We start from the raw sequence: 17,785 nt of genomic DNA on the forward strand, positions 1-17,785 counted from the left end.
GGCAGTTAGGGCACTGGGGCGGCAGCTACGTTGTTGCAGGGTGTCCGCGCTACTGGTGTCCGCAAGCTGCGGGGCCTTTTGGCTGCCCCTAAAACTTGGCAGCTGGGTAGTGAGATGTCTGTGGGCTGCCTTCCCCACAAAGGGCTGCAGAGCTGCGTGGACGCCTGCAGCAGCAGCAACAGCCGCAGGCTCGCCTATGAGGGCGCAGACATTTGTTGCAGTTCTTGGGGCTTTGTTGTTTTTCCTTGGGTTTTTACCCTTCTTTTCGTTAATTTTAGATAAAATGACCCCGGTGATGTAAAGATAGAGCAAGGAACATTGGTGAAGTGGGGAGCTTTGCAGAAAGTGCAGTTTGGATTCTGCTTTTCCATTGGTGATGGCTGGATGAATCTTCACTGCTGGCCCTGGAAAAGGCTAGGGCAGCTTGTTAGTTGAGTTTTAAATTTTCCAGTGTTGTGTTTAAAGGTTTTAAGTGCATAGAAGAGGAATGTTCACCTTAAGTAAGCATATGAGCGGATAACAGGGAATGTTTTCCTCTGGGAAAGGGAATTTGGTAGCTCTGACCCATGTCAGTCTGTGAATATTTAGACCTGTAGTGACTTTTTAACATTTTTCATAAAAATCTGTTATTTACAGTGTGTCATATGTTGTTAATACTCCTTGCCTTAAGTTCCCCAGCAAATCTTTTTCATGCCTTCTGAGAAAGTAGACAATTGATAGATTATCCAAGGAATGGAAAAAAACGTGAGTGGGTTATTTCCACAGTCCCTGAGAGCTGGCATTGTAAGACTCATCCTATCCCCAGTAACATTTTCATACAATAAATGTGAACACTTTTGAAGCCTTTTTATAAAGATACAATTTGGGAATGATATTAAGATAAGGAAAAGCTGTTAATTGATTTCTTAGATTAACATGTCTTCCCTTTTCTCTTTTCTGTTCAGTGGCCTCCTTCCTGCCGTGGCCTCGTTCCTGCCGGAAAACTTGGAAAACTTATCACCTAGAAAACTTCATGAAGATGGCCAGTGATAAGCAAATGTCCGATGATGATGACAGCCCCAGCACCAGCACTGGCAGTTCAGATTCAGACTAGCAAGACCCTGCTGCTCTAGAGCCTGAAGATCATGAAGAAAGAACCTTCTGCCACCCAGTGGAAGAAGACCACCAAACTCTGTAGCAAAACTGCTGGTGCTGGTAAGTTATCCACTAGTGCTAAAAGGTAACATTGTCAGGTTGTCTTCCAAGCAATTAGATGCTTCCTTTTGTTTCCTTTTGTGAGTTATACTCTTGAGTAAAATTAGCATGTGTCCATGTGGGTGTCAGTCCAGGCATCTGTGGTGGCAGCTTCATAAAAGGAAATGTGTCACTTTTCATGAAAGAAAATGATCAAAAAAGTTTATATTTGCTAAAAAATGTTGAATGTCAGGCCTTGGCTTTTTTTGAAAACAGATTTTAAATTTGCTTAGTTTTACAAACAAGTCTTTAAATCCTGCATAATAGGTATAATTTTTTGTAGTTATAGTTATCCCTCCTTGTTCTTGTGAGAACAAATAAAACTGGAAAGTAGCCATTAACAATCTCAGGTGTCACTTTGCTGTTAAAACTTTGCACATCTTTAAAACTCGTGGATGTTCTTGACATAGTAGTGAAAATCAACAGCAGGAAAAAACATTTTGTTGGTTGTAAGTGAAAGATTATTTGTTTCCTGCTGACTTTTATTTTCTATGATGGCAAAAAAAATCCATCAATGGGACTCCATCAGTGATAGTGGTTGTATTGAGTAGAACTCTTGTATCAAACATAAAATGTACCTATAGCATTACCTAATGTTGATGTTTTGTTGTTTTTCATTGATCACAACTAAAAGGAAAAAAATATATAAAAACTTATCAATTATTGTATTTTATAGCGATTCATGTTCTTATTTTTCTATACATTTTTACCGTCATTGCACCATTAACCAAACACTAATGAACTTGAGAATATTATATTGAATAGCAGCAGTCTTTGAAATAATTTAAAATTCTTCTCAGTGTGTTGTAATCTTATGGAGAGAAAATTAAACAACTTTTGAAAACATTTTAAATTTCAAGAAAATCAGAGAATGCTCTTTTTCCCCTTACCTCAAGGCCCTCTTTCCTCCAAGAGTATGAAATTTAAATTTACGTGCTGTACCTAAGATCAGAGAAAAGAAATGGTTAAGATTGCTAAAATAGTCCTTGGAAGTTTTTCATTGGTAAAGGTATTTGTAAATTTTAAACTTTTTTTTTAAACAGATAAAATATTGACAAAACTATTAATGTACTCTTGCAATAGCTTTCTAATTTTTACCACAGTAAAAGTGTATTGAAGTCATTGTCAAAAATATTCTAGTGCTTTTCCTCCTTCCGTTTTGTCTCATTTGCATATAAGCTTGAAAAGAGAATTTCTTTGGTAAGAAGAGTTTTAAAATAGATTTTATATCATTTTGTTGAGCAGTAGTGAAGGACTTTCTCAAATCAGGTGTAAATGACTTATCTATTTACAGTAGCAAGTGAGAAAAAATCTGTAATTTTCTGTTAAGGAGTTTGGGTTATGCCTCTGAGAACAAAGAGGAAGCAGCCATGTTAGCATTACTGAAGGCAAAACCAGCCTTGCATTTACCTGCATGATGGTAGAGGGCATTCTGATTTTCTGGTTATTCTGTAGACTGTCTCAAATCTTTTTTGTCTGTTCCCATTTCACTAATGGAATTCAGAAGGATTTAGCTGAAGTAACCCTTAATCCTCTCCTAACTGCAGGTAAGAAACAAATTTTGTTGTTTTGATTTCTAAATTTTGGAACAATATCAGGAGATGAATGTATTATCCTTGTATGTATGTGCAGCAGAAGAGGCTAGCTATGTTTGCTTTCCTAAAGCTTTGCAAGTGCTTTAAACAAAAATTGCCTAGGTGAATTAAATTAGGAGAAAAATACTATTAGCATGTATCATATATTCTGTACTTATGAATATAGTGATCTTGTGCTTCTTGCTGAGATTTGTTTGAGTGGTGTTGATTTTTCTGTTGTTTTTCTGTGGAATATATTTATTCACAAGTATTTTGTAGAAACCTGTAAGGTTTTAAGTTTTAAAGTTAGTGCTTGTGTGCAATCTGAATTGATTTTCCAAATTTAGAAATTGTTAAATATGGTGTTACAAAATGTAAAATAATTAAACAGGAGTATAGTTGTATCTGTTTGATTTGTTCAGTAACTTGCCTAAAGGAAAAATTTTATGTGCTAAGCTATGGTTGTAGTTGTTATTTTCTAGAAAACACATTGTTGGAATTATTTACATTTTAAGCAAATATCCTAATGACTTGGGAAAATTCTTAGCAGTAAATTAATTGGAATTGTGGGAAGAATCAAATTCAGTGGAACTCAGAATTTAAGGTTGGTTGACAAATTGTATTAAAAGTAGCTGATTGATTTTTTTTATTTCTGTTTTATATAGTGTTTTGTTTATTTTTGAATGGTGACTGTGTGGTTGACAAAATTTATCAAATTTAGAGAGCAATATTATAAATAAATTGCATAGAAGTATGTGCTCAAGAATGAGAGGGGAAGGGATGCTATAATTAAGAAAGTGTTATGATTTGATATAAAAATATTTTGGTGTTTAACCTGTGTTTTTGCTACAAATTCTGTTTGCTCATGTTGATCAGCACCATCTCTGAAGTCTACTTGAGACATAATAAGGAATAATCCATTTTCTATTTATTGTGTTAACCAGATCCCCAGATAAAGGGGATCTGATCCTGATTTATCCAGTGAATTAACAGTTTTGCTTATATTTGTAGTCGCAGCCATTTCAGTTTAAAAAGGAGACATGAATGTGAACTAATTATAAACAGAGTGGTATTTTAGATCTCAAAATATTACTTAAAAAGTATACTGCTCAATAGTGTAGCCACTAGCCACATTCTGACTATGGACCAGGATGTTGTGGTTAGTTGAAAATGTGATATGCTGTAAGTGTGAAATGCATACTGGATTTTGAAAACTTAGTACAATTTGTAAAAGAATAAATATTTTAAAGATATTTATTACATGTTGAAATAATATTTGGCATGTTTAGTAAGTGTTTTAAAATTGTATTTTTATCATTTTAGCATAGTTATTAGCAAATTCAAAATTACATGTGGAACTTGCATTATAATTTTGTTGAACAGTATTGCTTTAGAGAAGAAGTAAATCAGTATTTCTTTTAGCCTTCTAAATGGTGTGTCAAGGCAGGGGCTCCCTCCTTGGCCTGGGAAGCCTTGGATTCCAGGCCAGTCCTCCTCAATGTCCCACTTGCATCCTGGCCCTGTGAGCTGTGTCTGTCCCCTCTCTCCTGGGCTGGGGGGCTATGCAGTTCAGTTGTGAGCCTCTCCTATGTGTGCATGAGGTGGCTTTGGTGAGCAGGTGCTGACACTGAGGAGGCTTTCTCTGGGCCTCAGCTCTGGAGGCTCAGGGAAAGCAGGAGGAGGCAGGAGTCGTCTCTCCCCACCATAGCCGATGGCAGCCATACACCTGCTCGTCAGGCCACCGTCACTGCCCTGGAGTCTGTGGACAGGCACCGGGAGTCGGGTCCAGATGTCACCTGTTTATGGTCTCATGGTGAACAATGGACTGAGCCCTGGGGACCTGGGTTTCTTCAGGTGCAAAGTGGGATTAAGAAGGGCACCACTCTCTGACCCTCGGGCGGCTGGTGTGAGAACCATGAGTAGAATCTCTGACACTATTTGGAAGAGAGAATGTGGTGTGTGTGCTAAAAGGAAATATGGGGGCTGGGGGGGCTCAGCAGTGGAGTGGGTGCCAGGTGGGCACCAGGTGGGCACAAAGCCCGTGGTCACCCAGCGTTGCAGTCAACCCAGCAGCGAGTCGATGGTGATCCACTCAGGAACTTTGCAGTGCTGCCCCTCTCCATGTCCTCCCCATGTGGCTGTGCTGCCTGTTCTGCTGCCTCCCAGGGGTCACACCACACCACCCCATCAAACTGCTACCCCTGCCTGGCAGAAGGAGGCCCTGTGCCATCTCTGCTTGCATGGAGTCCTGGGAGTCAATGGGACCAGGGCTTCTGTGGACAGGCCGCCGGGCAGCAGTTGTATTCAGTGTGTTGGAACCAGTGGATTGTGGAGGCTGGTTCTCTGGAAACCCAACTCTAGGTTAGAACTCTCCGCTCAGAGCAGTACAAGTGGAAACTGGGTCTCCACACTGATGGACATGTTGCATCATACCTACCAGGGAAAGGGACAATGACACTGCTTCTGAATACCATGTGCCCTCAGGTGTTAGGGTGGCATCTCCTCCTCGAGTTCAGGCCACTGGATTTGTGTTAAAGTTGGCCACAGATTCATTGTGGGCCTAGACAAGGCCACCAACTCACAGAGCCTCAGAGTCCGAACCGAGGAGGAGGAACACCCCTCTCTGTAAGTCACAGGGATGTGCGGAGGCCACTGGTGGAGGGAGTCCCCGCAGCCACGCAGAACCCTGGCGGAAGAGGATATGAGCCATCAGGTCTGGAGGAAAGATGGCGTTATTTAAATGTCAACAGAGAGACACGCGTATTCTCACACAGCGACCTGGGTCCTACCTAGAAGAGTGCGCCTGGCCTTGGGGAGGCTGGCCCTGTGTGAGGAGCTGGCCCAGGTGTGGGGGACAGGGCCAACAGCTCTCACCTGGAAGCCAGGGAAGGAGGAAGCACGGGGGTCTGGTGTGGCAGAGGGGCCCAGGGCATTGTTCTCCCTGTGGTGGGGCAGGAGACCAGGCCTGGCCAGGAGACCACCACCGAGTGGAAAGTCCTGGGGGTGCAGGCAGAGGAATGGTGAGCGTGGGCCAGGGTCCCCAAGGGTGGGTGTCCTTTCGGGACCAGGAGTCTGGCCTGCTGCCGCGCTCCCTGGGAGACTTGGTGGGGTCCCTGACCAGGCGCCTTTTCCTCAGTGCTGGCCACGGAGTGACTCACCAGCCTCAGCACAGCAGCTCTTCCCCTGCACCCCACACAGCACCACTGAGATCCTCCCATTCTGATTTCTGAGTAAAAAGTTATTCCAGGAAGAAAGCGCTAGACATGCTGCAGCTCAGGAGAGACTCTGGCATCCAGCAAATCAGAAAATGCATATACGGCCCTTGGGGGCATAGACAGTCCCAGTGAAAGCGTCTCAGGGCAGGTGGATGCAGGGGCATCCAGAGCATGGGTCAAGGCTGGTTGTGCTCCACAGGGTGAGGCTGCCATGGAAGTGGGTGTCCATGGGAAGGGGAAGGATTCAGAGGATGCCAGCTCCTGTCCGAGCCTGATGGGCTGCCATGTGCGGTGCAGAGCAGGTTGATTCCGCACAGCCACAGGGACTACAGGGCAGATGGGTGGAGGTTGCAGGGAACAGATGGACATCCAGAAATAGGACAAATTATCAGAGCATACCTAACATTTTTTGAGCCAGACCGCGGTGCCAGGCACTGGTCTACATAATGTGCAGCCCAAGTCCCTGTCTTTAGGAAGCCTCCGGAGGCAGATGTTGCTGTTGTTGCAGGCACAGGGGCTTAGAAAACTTCTGCAACTCATCTAAGGTCCCACAAGTGGAGAGTTCAGAATCCAGATCAGGCCTGGTTTGGCCAATGCACCTTCCTGGTAACTGCTGCTGACCTGTGCGCCTCCGAGGGACATCTTAGGCAAAGATCTGGGGACAGACAGGTGAAGTATTTCACCCCTGCCTGACATGGTGCATTGGTCCGAATGACTTTCAGATTTTATGCTCCACCCTGACATGGTACACACTAGGGGAAGAATCAGTGATGCAGATACCAGTGAACAGATTGATTAGAATAGAGGAAGCCTGATTTGGGAACCAGTGTGTTGTGTTAGGAGGGGGCTGGCCGGTAGCTGCCAGGTGTGGCTGCCTTAATACAGGATGAGAGGACACACCTGAATCTTGATCTGGACCACATGGGGCCTGGTAGTGGTGTGGAGCAGAGCTGAGAGCCCAGTCTCACCGTGCTCCCGGAGCCCCGCCCCACGGCACTCTTTGTTTCCCGCGTATTCGTCCACTCTACAGACAGCGTCTGCGTCCCTGCATGGGCAGAGATCTCCACTGGGGTGGGAAGGCCAGGGCGTAGCCATGCTCCTGCACCTGGACAGCTCACAGCATCAGGTGGAATCAATATCGAAGAAATAATTATGTCAATTAATCATGACTTATGCACAGAAATACAAGCTCATAAAGCAGAAGTGTGGTTCAGTGAGGGATGTCGGAATCACTGCGGAGAGCCCCAGGGAGGGCCTTCCATGGCGAGGACCCTAGGGATGACACCCAGACGATGGCAGAGGGGCGTGGGGACTGGAGGTCTGAAGCTGTTGCAGGCCTGGGTGGGTGTGTGAGGGTTCTGGGAGAGGAGACTGGCACCTGGGCATTGAGGAGAGGGGATGGAGGGTGTCAAAGGTGACAAGGGAGGAGGGTGATATCCTGGCATAATATAGATAAACGCTGGCATTTTTCGAAGAAAAGCAAGGAGACAGAGAGAGGGAGTCCCTGCACGTGGGCACTGTGTGCATGAACACAGACCAGATCTGCGTCTGGAGCTGGGCTGGACTGCAGTGAGGGGGCTGCAGGGAGACCAGGAGGCAGGCAGTCCTCTAACCCAGGCAGCAGAGCCAGGTCGGAAGCTTGACCTTGGAGTCTCTGCAGACCCAGGGCCAGTCTGGTCCTCGCTGAGCCCTAGGCCTGCCTGGTGCCCCGTGCTCTTGCTCCACCTACAGCCCAGCTCAGCACCCCACGCCCTGCAGGAAGGAGCTGCTGGGACGCACTGGTCACCTCTGCTCGGAGCAAACACACCACCATGCTCTCAGAGCATTGGCCAGAGTGGTGTGTGACCTCGGCTAACTGCAAGGGAGGCTGGGCAGCCCATCCCACCACACAGGGGAGCCCATGCATTCTTCCGCCCGTGTGGGAGATGGTGGGAGAGAGACGGTGACAATCCCACACCCACGAAGAAGTAGAAGGAGGCTGCATGTGACAGCCAAGGACAGGGAGGGAGCTCTCAGAGGTGGCTTCCTCAGCCTGGGAAGTGGCCAGGTGGTGGTGCTCACTGAATGGCCCTAGGGTCAGGCTGGGTGAGGACAGAGTTCCAGGGTCAGCTCACATTTCTTTGAGAAGCCCCAGGGAAAACGTTCAGGTGGACATGTGGGTCTGAGGTCCAGGGGGAACCTCAGGGAGGATCCAGGCCCCATGTGACCTTCTTGGTGGCCAGCCGCCTCTTGCGTTTTGCCTCATCACCCTTTGGTCAGTTTTGCTAAGGTCCTGTTTCCTGGGCGACGGTCATCCTCCTAGCACTCCCTGCTTGAATGCTCCTGGTCCTGCTGCTTGGCCGCTCCTGGCAGCCTCTCCAGCCACTGCAGGCTCCCTCCTCAGCCTGCCCATCCTCTGGGCTGACCTGCGCCTTTCATTCTTAAAGGGTAGCCTCTGGCTTCCTGTCCTTCCTGGTCTCCCCTCCTCCTTTCTGTCCTCTTGTTCTGTCCGCAGTTTCACAGGACCCAGCAGGACTCAGAGCCCCTGTGACCCTGGGCCATCAGGTTTGGTGCTGATGTGCCTCAGTTAGCCCAGAGGGGCCCCTGGTCTGCAGAGCTTAGAGCTAAACAGGGAGGACAAAGAGCACAAAGCACCCTGGATGCAGCCCACATGTGGCCACACGTTTGGCAACGGTTCTGCCTACAGACCTCAGGGTGATGCAGGAGGAGCAGCTGCCCTGTGGGGGCAGCCTAATGCTGAGGACGTCCCGTGCCATGCGGTTTAACACCCCGTAGTGTGTCTTTATCACTGTCACGTCCCATCTTTGGAGTCATCAGGCCACACCTAGAGAAGCCGATGGTGATCGTCTCCGACTCTTGTTGTTACAGCGTAATCCATCCCTCGGTGCCTTCTAGGAACACCAGTGGGATATGACGCTACTTGGGATCTCGTCTGCAGGGGCGCCCTGCCCAGCGTGCCTCATGTGAACCATCAAAGGAGCAGGGCAGGCTGGGCTCCACGGGGGCGATTCAGGGCCTCTCAGCGTCGGAGACATTGATGGGCTGTCTCCTGAGGAGGACGTGCATGTGCAGGTGGCCGTGCTAGTAGCTTTGCCGTGACAAAGTCCCCAGATAATCCACTTACAGGAGAAAGGCTTTATTTTGGCTCTTGGTCTCAGTTGTCTCAGTTCTGTGTCACCACCCATTGCTTTCAGCCTGTGGTGGGGCAGGACTTCACGGTGGGAGGGGTGTGCCACCAGGAAGCAAAGAAGAGAAGGGGCTGGAGTTCCCGAAACCCCTCAGGGACACTCCTGCAGAACCCACTTCCTCCCACAAGACCCCACATCCCAAAGGCTCCATCACATCCTGATAGCACCTCAGGTGGGGACCAAACCTTCAAAACGAGGGTCTTCAGGTCATTCAAGGCCCAACCCTGATGCTGCCTAAAGTTGTTTTTCTTTTTTAAAGTAATTGAAAAAACTATTTTTTGATGTTGTGTAATTGCTTATCTTGGGATGGAAAAAGAGAGGCATGAAACCCAGAAGCTGTGTAGACTTTAAGCGTGTGTCCTGCAGGCACATCCAGAGGAGGCCTCAGTGGTCACTACTAGCTTCTTCTTTTCCCAATGTTTTGCTTGCCATTCTGAGCTCTTGAAGTGCCCTCTGCTGCTGATGCTCATGCAGGGTCCTGGGTTAGGAACTTGTCCCTGGGAGCTAAAGCAGTACACACATCTGGGTGTTTTCTCAGGGTCATTGCTCCTGCTTGGGGCAGCAATCACACCCCACTCAGCAAAGAATTAACATCTGGGGATATCGTGGAGTATGCAGCGGGAACCTGAGGCCGACCTGCTGGGCAACTGTGCACAGCTGCAGAGTGATTCTATCTCTGGGTTATTTTTAATCACCATTATTAAAAATCAGAAATAGTTTGCTAACCTTGGCCTCAGTGGAGCAGACTTGGAACCTTTGCTCCTGTTTCCTGAGTCAGGACCTTCCTGTCACCCCAGCCCACATTTGCTACAGGGACATCCCCATGGAGGTGTTTCCTGGCTTCCCCTTATCCTTGTTTTGCTGCATACCTAGAGTTAGGAGGCGGAGTCCCTGTCCCCCATAGCCTTCTATGGCCCATGGTTGCACCCCACCCCCTCAAAAGAGTCAGGAGCTCTCCCTGTTTTGGCCACCTCAGCCCAGGCTCTGGGGACCCTCGCCCCAGTGTTCTCGGGGCAGGCAGGCAGCCTGGCTCTTCTGGCTTTAGGTTCAGCATCCTTGGACGGAGGGATGGACCACCAACCCCCACCTGCTGTAACTGTGGAGACTCTCCAAGTCTAAATCAGGGACAGCACAGGCCAACAGCAGCAAGGGGCTTCCACAGCCATCGAAGCACAAGGGAGAACACCAGCCTCAGGGCCTGGCTTCCCCGGGCACAGCAGGCCGGGGAGTCAGGGAGCAGGCAGGCTGGACAGTGGCCTCCCTGAAGCAGTGGACGTGGGAACCCGATGTGTCTGTGATTATTTATTCAGCTCTGACACTACATTAAACAGCCTCCCGGGGAGAGCGCAATTGGATTCCCGTGAATTAAGGCACACGGTGAGGAAACCACAGCGGCAGCAATTTAATTTAAAATGACAGCGTTGCTTCTGAAGGAAACAACAAACACACTCACTGAGAGAAGCCGGGAACCTCCAGACAAGGCAGCCTCAGCACACAACTCCTGTGTAACACAGGGGAGTAGAGGGCTTGTGCTGCGTCACGCGAGGCTCCAGGGTCCACTGTCCACCGCTGAGGCCAGCACCCGGGGCTCTGCAAGTCCAGGCCTGTCTGGGCCCCACACAACGTCCCCCAGGCCCTCTGCTGTGTCCAGAGGTTGGCTTTGCCCATCTTGTGGGATTTCACTGGACAGAGGGTAAGAGGTGGCCAAGCCCCTGGCCAACCCCTGGCTCACAGTAGATGTCTGTGTGTTGCACCCAGGGGCGTTGCCAACTATGCCCGGTGGTTTAATCATGTGTGGGGTTTAGGACCCACATGTGCATCGAGGGGAAGGATGTACAACAGGGCCATTGTAGGCATTTCCAGTCCTTGACCTGAGATCTGGAGGTGGGCAACTGAGTGGCCTGCCCCTCACAGCCCAGGGACCTGACCCTACTGCCCCACTTCCTGTGTAGCTCCCTTCCCTGACCCTCTGGCCAGGCCACACAGGCATCCTGGCCCTGACCCCACCCACATTTTCCCCGTGCACTGATTTACGACCTGCTGCCACATTCTGAAAGGTCGTATTTTTGATTTTGTCATTTAATACAGGAACTCTATCTGCAGACAGAGATTAAACTTTGAGAACATTTGGAGAAGAAATGTTATCTATGTACAAGGGGCGATTTCTGGTGGGTTGGGATCAGTGGCTTTTGAGGGCTTGGGGAGAGAAGATGTGAAGGCAGAGATTGGCCTCAGCTCTGTTTTGAAGAGCGCTAAGACCTGCTTGTGCTTTAAGAGACTCAGTGTGGAGACAGGTAAGGCTTGCTCAAGTCACAGGGCAAAGCCCAAGGGTGCAGGAGACACGTGTCCAGGCAGGGGCGTGGCTGGCTGTGGCAGACACTGGGATCAAGGCCAAGAGCACAAACTAATGGAACCAACCCCCTGAGCCCCCACTCTTGGCCAGAAGCTGTGCTAGGGTTTGGGGGATAGAGAATGGAGAAATAAAAGACATCACTCAAGCTGAATGGAGACTGATCTTGGGTGAGCCATCTCTAGGGGACCGTCAGACTTTTATTACAGCCGCTTAGCGGGAAGCCGAGTGCCATCTTTTCACTGTAGAGGCCGGGGATCAACTCTAAACGATCCTTAAAGCCCAGGAAGATTAGATGATTGACTCAATCACTGAGTATTGATTTAGTGCTGCAGTAATTAAGGTGAGTGAGATTAACTGAAGGTTGCTGTGGTGAGGAAAGAGGCCTCGCTGAACGGGAGGACTCCTAATGAAGAGGACAGAGTAGGGTGCTGGGGTTCCTACAGGCACACGGGGCGGGCAGTGCAGGCCCTCGGCCTCTTCAGGCAGCTGAGCACGTGTGAGTGCCCCCAGAGAGCCCAGCGCTGCCACTGCCCACAGCCTCACAAAGGCCTGCCGTGGGCTTCTGGGACACACACTGACCTCCTCTAGGATATGGAGGCTGTTTGGGGCGGCCTCAGGCCACATGGCTGATCTGATCACCTGTGTTGACTCTGCTATATGGCTTGACCAGGTCCCCAGGCCTGTGCCCAAACCTCATGAGACTTGGCTCAGGAGCAGCCATGCATCAGGCCCAACTTCAAGTGCTGGCCACGGAATAAACTATTTGTAGAGGAGAGAGCCCAGGGACACATGCTTCCCATTTCACCCCTGCACATTCCCAGGCAGGGTGAAAGTGTGCCTGTATTCTGATAAATAAAAGAAGGGAGAGGAGGGACAGGTGGGAGAAGTATTCATGGGTGACTTGAGGGGTGGACAGAGGGGTGGACAGAGGGTGGACGGAGGGTGGGTAGAAGATGGATGAATGGGTAGATGGAGAATGGATGGATGGGGGAATGGGTCCTGATGGATGAGTGGATGAGGACAGATGGATTGATCTGTGGGTGGATGAATGGGTGGGTAGATGGACAGATTGATTAATGGATGAATGAGTGTGTGGGTGAGAGTATGGAGGGAGGGAAGAATAGGTGAGTGGGTGGAGGCAGGGAGGGGTCAGCAGCTGCCTGAAGAGATGGATGGATGGATGAATCAATTGATGGATGAGTAGATGACTGGATGGATGGATGGTTGGATAGATGAATGGGTAGGTGAATGAGTAGATGGGTGGACAAATGGATGAGTAGATGGATGAGTGTGTGGGTGGGTGGAAGTATGGCTGGATGGATGGGTGTAGGGTGGGTGGGTGGAGGTATGGGTGGTTGAGTGGATGGATGGATGAGTAGATGGGTGGATGAATGGATGGATGGATGGATGAGTGGGTGGGTGGAGGAATGGATGGATGGATAGATGGGTATAGGGTGGGTGGGTGGAGGTATGGATTGATGGGTGGATGGATGGATGAGTGTGTGGGTGAGTGAATGAGTAGATGGGTGGATGAATGGATGGATGGATGGATGAGTGTGTGGGTGGAGGTATGGATGGATGGATGGATGGATGGGTGGGTGGGAGTAAGGACGAAGGTAAGAGTAGGTGGTGGCTGGAGGCAGGGAAGGTACACTGGCTGTATGGATCGATGGCCCAATGGATGGATGAACAGATGGATAGATAGGCTGGAGATGGGTGGACTAGAGTAGCCAAAGGCCACACTTGTTACTCTCCAGTAGTGGCAGTGAGAAGGAATAAACCCAAGAGCAGAGCACAGAGCAGAGGGGTTGTGGAGGCGTCACTGGATCGTAGACGTGGAAGAGGCTTCAAGGGCGTGTTGGTTCTCACTTTCCATTTTATAAGTTAGTAATAAATGTTCCCTCTCACTTAGATCAAACTGCATGTGAATTCTATGCCAGAGTGGATTTCAGAGCAGAGCAGAGCAACTGGCTGTCCACCACAGCAGGGCCAGCATGACCCCATGGCTGGAGACCCACCCATCTCCCAGAAGACCCAGTTTCAGGGATGTTTGCCTGGGGGCTTTCTTTACCTGTCTGAGTGATCCTAACAAGCACTATGTCCACTGATGCAATGCCTGCAGCTATGCAACCGTGACCGTGACCGATGCCCCTGCCAAGCTGACCTGTCCCTCACAACACGCCCCTTGTGTAACCACATGGGCTGCATTGCTGAGTCCACCCCATTTTTCAAATACTCCAGGATCATGGAGAGGACAGAAAATCATGGCATTGTATAAACAGGGGGTGGGGACACTCGATCCCTCAGGAACTTCTTTCCCACTGACCCCAGCTCATTCCCTGCTCAGCCCTACGTGAGCCAACCTGATGGCATTTACTTTTTAGTCATTTGAAGAAGGACAGTCCCCAGGAGACAAGGAGGGGCACAGCTTCAGGTCTCTGGCATAGGGCCTGAGTGCAGAGGCGATGGAACCACGCCCACCCTCCCCCCACTGCCATCCCCTCCTGCCTCTTGCTCTGTCTCTGTTTCCTCGAGTGAGCTCATTCTCCAGCAGCCCCAGGGCCCCCTCAGCAGCACAGCAAACAGACCTCGGGCAGAATTCCGGGGCATTGTAAAAAGGATCGTAAACAGCACAGATCGTCTGACCCACAGTCTCTGCTCAGCGAGTGTGTGCATGTGTGTGCCTGAGGGCAACATGGTGTGCAAGTGTACCAGCACATGAGGGTTCACACGGGCCATACAGCCTTACAATCCACCCTGATGCAGACCATGAAGCGCAGCATCGGTGCTGTTTCTGCAGGTGGCCGCAGCCCGGGGAACGGGTGCAATGTGTGCATGGTGAGCACAGAGCCACTCTCTTCTGCCACTTGGTGCCTTTCTCCCTGGTGTGTCCCTCAGGCCACCTTCCCATTCACAAACTTGGCCTGCAGAGCTGCCACTGTGGAGCCATCAAACTAGGGTCAAGGGTCAGCCTCAGGACTGCCTCAGAGACCTCCAGGTACCCTCTGTCTCTGCCCCCAGCAGAGACTGTGTCCCCCAGCTGTCCTGTGTCCCCCAGATGCATAATGACTGGGATTTGCTATAAAATGGCTCCTCAGGAAGGCTAGGGAAGGGGCAGAGCATCTCACTTTAATACCTGAGGCCATGCCATGAGGAATGAGAGATTTTGGGGAACAGGAAACATTTTCCCTGAGACAAACTAACAAATGACAGCATCCTCCTGGCGCTCCAACGATCGTGTGCTCAGGGAGGGGATGGCTGGTCTGGATTCACAGCCCAGCTCCTTGGCTCGGGTGGCTCTCCTGGGCTGGAAATCCTCACTGGTTCCTCAGACTCAGCTGGAGAAAACACTAACATATGCTCTGCCATGGTTAAATATGTGGTGTCCCCAGAAGCTCACATGTGCAAACTGGAGGAAGAGACAAGCCTTCCCTGGTGATGAGTGTCTTAACCTAATTAGTGCATCAGTCCCCTAATGTGATTCTGTGGGTGTCAGTGGGGTGTGGCTGGAGGAAGCGGGTTCCTGAGGGCGTGCCTTTGGGGATTACAGTTTGTCATTGGTGACAGAGCTCTCTCTCTGCTTTCTGGGTGCCAAGTCCTGAGCTGCTTTTCTCCTCCACAATCTTCTGCCTGATGTTCTACCTCACCTTGGACCTGCAGCAATGAAGTTGGCCAACCACGAACTGAGACCTCTGAAACTGTGAGACAACTTTTCTCCTCTAAAATTGCTCCTCAGGGCTTTTGGTTACAGCAATGCAAAAGCTGACTCAAAAAGCCTCTTGATTTTCTTTTCAAATATTCAGAAAATAGTGGGAGCAGGGCTTTCCCTCAACCCACTTAAACCAGTGCATGTAAGTCACTCTCTAAGGGCTGCTGGGGCAGGAAGACTGACAGAGGAGGTTTCCAGGGAGCCAGGGAGCCATCTGAAGCCCCAGCACTGAGGTGTGGACATCACACTGGTCCCCACTGGCCCACCAAGGTGCCCCTAGGGAGCACAGAGGCAAGCAGTGGTGTTGAAGGACTTTAGGTGGCTGATAGTGGGCATCTTCCCTGGGAAATAACAGCATCTTCTCTGCACAGCTCTGTGATAGTCCCTGCACCTGGACCACCACCCTGGAATTCTCATGAGTGGGACTCCAATTCCAGGGTGTTTTGAGTACACAGAGAAGCCAGGCACTGTGCTAGTCGAGATCTAAGATGCCAGAATGAAATATGCCTCACAGAGAGTTAGGGAAGTCAGCATCTTCCCAAAATCAAACCAGAGAAGGATGAACTTACTGAATGTTGGAGAGATAAGGCTGGGCCAGAGGCTTATAACTTTGACCAAGAAAATATCGAGGACTTAATATACAGGGCTTGATAAATCCTGCCTCTGTCAGAACTGCTCTGTCTTAGAACACCAGGTTAATAGGAAGAGATGACAAGGGCTAGACTTGGTGTGACGTTTTTTTGGAACTCTCTGGTCTCCCACTGTGGCAGGCACGTCAGCACCCTGGAGAGCTCCACAGACACCTCCCACTTGATTTAGCAGGTCCTGCCACCCAGAAATACAATGCAGACATTCTCAATATTCCAGAGAGAATGGGGGTTCCGGGACTTAGCTACATGACAGAAACTCCCAGCAGGAATGAATCCTTGAAACCAACAGGGAGACGAACACTTCCAGACAGTGCCTCAAACTTGAGAACGAGATCTGAATATTGAGGACGGGAGGCCCAGCTGGATATACTGCAAAATCTCCATCATGAAGCCCTTGCAACAGATGCCAGATTCACCGGGCAGTGGTCCTCCCCCTTCACGGGTCACTTGCTCACAAACCAATGGCCCCAGACCCAACCCCAACCCTACGTGTGCCTGCGTGTGTGTGCTTGCGTGTGTGCACCTGCGTGTGTGTGCCTGCATGCACGTTTGTGTATGGAGATGTGTGTCCGTGGTTTGCAGCTCACTTTTAGACCTTTTCTTTTTTGGCTCTTTCTCTGGCTGGTAATTTCAAATGACTTGTGCTTGAGAAAACCTATACAGTGGAACATGTGGATTTTGTAGGGTGAGAACAAATAATGAATACTGTTATATTTTGGTTTATTATTTTGACAGTTTCAAATTCCCATAGCACCCTTAAAGCCAAATCTTGCAAAAGTGTTTCTTCTATTGTACTGGCCGGAATGAACACAAGCCTGAGAAGCGCTTTTGCCTTGTACATTCTGTATTCCTCTGCTCAGACTCTTGGGCCACCAAGAGCTGTCCTGAGCCATTCTGTGCCTGGCTGTCCTTAGTACCTGGAGGTTATTTGGGGTGTACTGGACAGAGCCTCTGAACACTGAAGAGGGGTTTGTTCTCCCATAACGTTGTGATGAGCTGGATTTTCTCATCATTTGAGCAGATATGAGAATAATATTGAACAATTAATGTTTTGTGAAAGCCCAGGTGACGAATGGACCCTGGTTGTTGTGCTACCCTGGCACTAGGCAGCCCTTGACGGGTGCTGTGGTCATTTTCACCCTTATCAAGGGGTGGTAGAGAAAGTCTGGGATCTTTACGAGGGGCTTCACGAACTGCCGTGTCCATTTGCTTCTGTACACGTGTCAGTGAGAAGGAAGGACAAAGGATGACATTGTGGCTGTAAATCATGGCTGGGAGAGAGTGATAGGGACAGAGAATCATCATGTGCACACACAGGAGGAAAATGGAGGAAATCTGTCCACCAGTTGATAAAAATGTGTCATGAGGCAAGAAGTCCCCAAATCACTCAGTGTCTCAGGTCTCAGAACTGCCTGACGGATTACTGGTTGGAAAATTTAGGTCAGGCAGGGCTCCATTCATCACCCACAGCCACAGCAACGAAGGGGAAGAACCAAACACGGATCCCTCCTGGATGGGACAGTGTCCCTTGACCCCACCTGACCCCACACTGCCTCGGCAGGCACACCCAGGGGCAGTGCCTGCTGCCTTTTCAGCTGGCCACCATTTTGCCCACGAAGTCTGATGCTGTAACTCCCAGAGTCCCCTGGGCATCTGTGTTGGTCAGCTGTGCATCACTGTAAAAAAAAGACCAGAGAGAAAATACTTAGGGGGAAAGGTTTACCTGGGCTCGGAATTCAGATTTCAGAGGTTCTGGTCATGGTGGCTGTGCCCATTGCTTCTGGGCTGTGGTGCGGCAGACAGCCATGGCAGGGAGGGTGTGTTGGAGCAGAGCTGCTCCCCTCATGGTGGCCAGCAAGCCAA

General features: G+C 49.7%; 1 long non-coding RNA gene across 1 annotated transcript in view; it reads left to right on the top strand.

Moving 5' to 3' along the window:
• LOC144370379 (uncharacterized) overlaps positions 1 to 17,785 on the top strand; it is an 80,249-nt gene that overhangs the window by 32,334 nt on the left and 30,130 nt on the right. The window contains exons 2-3 of the long non-coding RNA XR_013430362.1: positions 945 to 1,194; positions 2,738 to 2,780. This is a non-coding gene — a long non-coding RNA (uncharacterized LOC144370379). The remainder of the gene's footprint in view (positions 1 to 944; positions 1,195 to 2,737; positions 2,781 to 17,785) is intronic.

Source organism: Ictidomys tridecemlineatus, chromosome 14 (assembly GCF_052094955.1).
Source record: "Ictidomys tridecemlineatus isolate mIctTri1 chromosome 14, mIctTri1.hap1, whole genome shotgun sequence".
NCBI classification, from domain to species: Eukaryota; Metazoa; Chordata; class Mammalia; order Rodentia; family Sciuridae; genus Ictidomys; species Ictidomys tridecemlineatus.